This window comes from Neomonachus schauinslandi, chromosome 13 (assembly GCF_002201575.2).
Source record: "Neomonachus schauinslandi chromosome 13, ASM220157v2, whole genome shotgun sequence".
NCBI classification, from domain to species: Eukaryota; Metazoa; Chordata; class Mammalia; order Carnivora; family Phocidae; genus Neomonachus; species Neomonachus schauinslandi.
Genome location: NC_058415.1, coordinates 86,565,463 through 86,571,340, shown reverse-complemented (window position 1 = coordinate 86,571,340; position 5,878 = coordinate 86,565,463).

The window sequence follows — 5,878 nt, the reverse complement described above, 5'->3', positions numbered from 1 at the left end:
ACTCAAAGAATCTGGTCCCAGAATCAAAGGGATAGAAGAGTCAGAATTCGAACTTCTGTCTTTCCAACTCTTCTATGCCACTTTTGGCACTAATGGGATGCAAACAAATTGTTACCCAGAGTCTGATTGCCATGTAAGCCCAAAATACACCAAGCCAAGACTTATCTCTGAGACTCATAGAACCTCAGGAGATCATCTCTGGCCATCTCTTGGTAGGTTTTCCTTCATACTTCTCAGCACGGAGGGGGCACTTAAGACAACCTTTTTGCGGGTGCCTGGGTGGCTCAGTTGGTTAAGCAACTACCGTCGGCTCAGGTCTTGATCCCGGAGTCCCGGGATGGAGTCCCACATCGGGATCCCTGCTGAGCGGGGAGTCTGCTTCTCCCTCTGACCCTCTCCCCTCTCATGCTCTCTCTCTCTCAAATAAATAAATAAAATCTTTAAAAAAAAAAAGACAATCTTTTTTCTTTTCTTTTCTTTTTAAGATTTTACTTATTTGAGAGAGAGAGTGAGAGAGAGAGAGTTCACAAGAGGGGGTAGGGTCAGAGGGAGAAGCAGACTCCCCACTGAGCAGGGACCCCGATGTGGAACTCGATCCTGGGGTTCCAGGATCATGATCTGAGCTGAAGGCAGTTGCTTAACCAACTGAGCCACCCAGGAGCCCAAGACAATCTTTTTTCTTAACTGAGTGCCAGGGCCTGAAAGTCACTTGGTTCTTCTTTCATTGCCCCCTCCCCCCATTCTGTGCTTTGGCTCCTTAGTACTCATTAAAAAGTTATAATAGTGGGGCGCCTGGGTGGCTCGGTCGGTTGAGCGTCTGCCTTCGGCTCGGGTCATGATCCCAGGGTCCTGGGATCAAGCCCCGCATCAGGCTCCCTGCTCAGTGGAGAGTCTGCTTCTCCCTCTCCCTCTCCCCCTCCCCACTACTTATGCTCACTCTCACTCATGCTCTCTCTCATTCAAATAAATAAATAAAATCTTTAAAAAAGATAAAATAAAAAATAAAAAGTTAAAATAGTATTTTTATTAAAATTTAGAAAATTAAAATAAGACAAAATTCTACACCAAGACATAGCAACTACTAATATAACCTACTCACATAAGATAACATTTATGTCACACAACGTAATATTCTTGCACATTTTTATTTTTGTTTAGATTTTATGTTTAGGTAATTTCTAAACCCATCGTGGAGCTCAAACTCACAATCCCAAGATCAAGAGTCACATGCTCCACCAAATGAGCCAGCCAGGTGCCCCTAAATGTGCTATGATTTATTTAAATGTCAGCAATGGAAATTTAAGATGTTCTTACTATTTTGTCATAAGTAAGTGGTGATGAACATCCTAGTGGCTAAATCTTGGCACACGTACATGATTATTTCCTTAGAATACATTCCTAGAACTACAATTGTTGAGTGAAAATGTGTAAAATAATAAGAGCTTTTAACATGTTGCCCAGTAGTCCAGCTGCTGGGCTGTGTGCGGTGTTTGTATAATTCCCTGAACCCTTCATTCTCTGAAGTTCGGTTTGGTAGGTGAAAAGTTTTATCTCAGAGTTGGTATGCTTAGTGAGACAGAACAGTTTTACTTATGCTTCTTTTCTGATGATATTTCTTCTTTTGTAAATGGTACATTCATATCGATTTACCCAATTTCCTATTGGGATATTTCTCTTTTCTTTGTTAATTTATAAGTGTATTTTATATATTAAGTATATAAACCAGGGTGCCTGGGTGGCTCAGTCATTAAGTATCTGCCTTTGGCTCAAGTCATGATCCCAGGGTCCTGGGATCGAGCCCCGCATCGGGCTCCCTGATCCGCGGGAAGCCTGCTTCTCCCTCTCCCACTCTCCCTGCTTGTGTTCTCTCTCTTGCTGTCTCTCTGTCAAATAAATAAATAAAATCTTAAAAAAAGAAAAATTAAAAAAAAGAAATAAATAAAATATTTTTTTAAGTATATAAACCTTCTCTCTTATATATAGCAAAATATTTTTTCCTAGGTTATTTGCTGCTTACTGTATTTTCACTGTATTTTTAGTGACTTTTTAATTCTGGGGAAGACTCACTAAAGTATTATATTTTTATGTAATCAAGGCTCTCAATTTTTTCTTTTCTTCTTGTCCTCCTCTCTTCCTCCTCCTCCTCCTTCTCTTCCTCCTTCCCCACCCCTCCCCCTTCTTCCCCTCCTTCCTCTTCTTCCCCCCCTCTCCTCCCCCTCCCTTCTCCACCTCCCTCCTCCTCCCACTCCTCCTCTTCCTCCCACTCTTCTTCTTCTTCTTCTTCTTTCAATGGTTTCTGCTGTTTGAGATGCTTAGAGAGACTCCTCCATCCCAAGATATAGCAAATAATCACCTGTGTTTTCTTCTTGTATTGGTATATCTTCCTTTTTAATGCTACAAGTTATAACCTATCTGAATTCATTCTGGAATATGATGTGAAGCAAAGATATAATTAGACTTTTTTCCCCAAATGATTGATCAGTTGATCCAACACATTTTTCTTTCTATTCAATATATATCAAGTAACTTTTTTCATGAGAAAGCTCCAGTTAAAAGTGATGGCAGGGGCACCTGGCTGGCTCAGTAGGTAGAGCATACGACTCTTGATCTTGGGGTTGTAAGTTCAAGCCCCAGGTTGGGCACAGAACCTACTTAAAAATTTTTTTTGTAATTTTTAAAAAGTGATGGCAAACATAAAGATGGATATAACACACACCATCCCCCACCAAATAACTTTGAGGTTCATAGAGTTTAATTTTACCCAAATAAATGTTTACATGACATATTTCTTTCAGTAGAACTTGTGCTACAGTTCATAATGTTGACAAAAGAAATACTGGAATTACCATATTTAGAAGAAAATTTGCTTATATAAAATCACACTCATTCATTCACTCAGTCAATATTATTGAGTGTCTAATACATGCCAGGTAGCAATGACTACAAGGTCTATGAACAAAATACAGATAATAAGGTAAGACCTTCTTGGGGTACCTGGGTAGCTCAGTCAATTAAGCATCTAACTTTGGCTCAAGTCATGATCTCAGGGTCCTGGGATTGAGCCCCACATTGGGCTCCCCATTCGGTGGGGAGTCTGCTTGTCCATCTCCCTCTCTCTCAAATAAATAAATAAAATCTTTTTAAAAATAAGGTAAAGCCTTCTTAATGAGCTGGCATTTGGACAAAAACCTCAAGGAAGTACAGAATGGGCATTGTGATCATTAGGGGAATAACATTCTAGACAGAGAAACAAGAAGGTCTAAGCCCCAAGGCAGGAGCATTTTCCAGGAGAACCAAGGAAGTCAGGTTGTTGAAATGAGGTAAATGGTGGGAGATGGGCTAAGGGAATGTTGGAGGCTTGTGGGGCTTGTGGGCTATGTAGGGCTTGTGGGCTGTGTCAGGGTCTCTACATTTTTTCTATATTGGGCATACAAAATTCAAAGCTGATTAAGACATGCCTGTGTCCTGAGTATCTATAGTTCTTGTCAAAAACTGTAATAGAGGGGTACCTGGGTGGCTCAGTCGGTTAAGCGGCTGCCTTCGGCTCAGGTCACGATCCCAGGGTCCTGGGATCGAGCCCCATGTCGGGCTCCTTGCTCAGTGGAGAGCCTGCTTCTCTCTCTCCCTCTGCTTGCTGCTCCCCCTGCTTGTGCTATCTCTCCCTCTGTGTCAAATAGATAAAATCTTAAAAAAAAAACAAAACTGTAATAGATATGAACAGAATTCTATCGGATTAGAGAAAACGGAACAAATAAATCCATTGGCAGAAATCAAAGGTGAAGTTTAAGCTGCGTCGGTAAGAATGAATGGATGGCAAGGGATTTCTTTTGGGGTGATGAAGATGTTTTAAAAATTGATTATGGGGCCACCTGGGTGGCTCAGTCAGTTGAGCGTCTGACTCTTGGTTTTGGCTCAGGTCATGATCTGAGGGTCGCGATATCAAGCCCGGCGATGAGCTCCATGCTCAGCGCAGAGTCTGGTTGTCCCTCTCCCTCTGCTCCTTATTCCCCCCTGCTTCTTGCTCTTTCTCTCTCAAATAAATAAATAAAATCTACAAAAAAAGAAAGTTTCTAAAAACTTTTTTTCTAGAATTGATTATGGTGATTGGTTGCACGTTTCTTTGAATATACAGAAAATTATTGAATTGTACACTTTAAATGGCTGAATTGTATGGTATATGAACTTATCTCAATAAGGTTGTTAGAATTTATTTATTTATTTATTTATTATTAAAGATTTTGTTTATTTATTTAGAGAGAGAAAGCACGCAAGCAGGAGGAGGGGCAGAGGGAGAGGGAGAGAGAATCTCAAGTAGGCTTGGTGCTAAATGCAGAGCCCGACACAGGGCTTGATCCCGTGCCCCTAAGTTCATGATCTGAGCTGAAATCAAGAGTCAGAGGCTTAACTGACTGAGCCATCCAGGTGCACCAAAGTTGTTAGAGTTTAAAGAAAAAATGAGTTCAAGGGGCGCCTGGGTGTCTTAGTCGGTTAAGTATCTGCCTTCAGCTCAGGTCATGATCTCAGGGTCCTGAGATCAAGCCCCATTTTGTGCTCCCTGCTCAGCGGGGAATCTGCTTCTCTTTCTCTGTCTGCCCCTCACCCTGCTTCTCTTTCTCCCTCTGCCCCTCACCTTGCTCATGCTCTCTCTCTCTCAATCGCTCTCTCTCTCTCTCAAATAAATAAAATCTTTTAAAAAATGAGAATTGTTCTGAGCCTTTGAAAATTGCAAGGAATTGACAGCTCAGTCTTTTAGAGAATGGATATTATTTTTTTTAAAGATTTTATTTATTTATTTGTCAGACAGGGAGAGAGTGCGAGAGAGCACAAGCAGGGGGAGTGGCAAGCAGAGGGAAAAGCAGGCTTCCCACTGAGCACGGAGCCCAACTTGGGACTCGATCCCAGGACCCTGGGATCATGACCCAAGCCAAAGGCAGATGCTTCACTGACTGAGCCACTTAGGGGTCCCTAGAATGGATGGTATATGTTTCCAAGCACTGAGCTAGACCTTAGGGTTGCAAAGATTAAAACAATGTAGCTCCATCATTCAAATCTCATAGATGAGTGGAGTGTGTGTGATTGCAGGGTTATGAATGTACATCATTCACTAAAAATATAAGTATTCCATCCCACTCTGAAATGTCACTTCTGACATACCTTAAATACATACTTACATATATCTGGTTCTGGGTTTGCTATTGCATTGAATAGATATCTATGATTATTCCAATATCAATTCATGTTCTTTATATTATTTTTCTTTTTTTTTTTTTCTTGGACTATTTCTCTTTCTCTCTCTCTCTGACTTAACAGCTTTATTTAAGTATAATTTACATGCCCCACATATTTCACTCATTTTAAGCATACAATTCAATGATTGTTAGTAAGTTTACAAAACTGTAGAACCATCACCACAATTGGATTTTAGAATATTTCCATTACCCCTAAAAGAAACCTCATGCCCATTCCCACCCCCAGCCCCAGGCAAACACTAATCTACTTTCTGTCTGTAAATTTGCCTTTCTTGGACATTTCATACAAATGGAATCAAACAATATGTTGTCTTTTACATCTGGCTCTACTTTGTCTATTTCTTACTGTGTGGTGAGGCCTGGCTTCTTTCATTATTCTTTAATTTTAGGAAATTTATTGGGCATTCTTATGGGTTTATTCTTCCCAATGAACTGGAACAGAAGTCATGTTCACAACCCATTTTATAGATCAAAAGAGATCACTTTGCTAAGTTCCAACATAATCATTTATTTTGTCTCTGACTAAATCTTGACTCTAAAAATCAGGTCCATCTTTGGGGCCCTGGCTGCTTCATTTGGTAGAGCATGTGACTCTTGATCTTGGGGTTGTGAGTTTGAGCCCCACATTG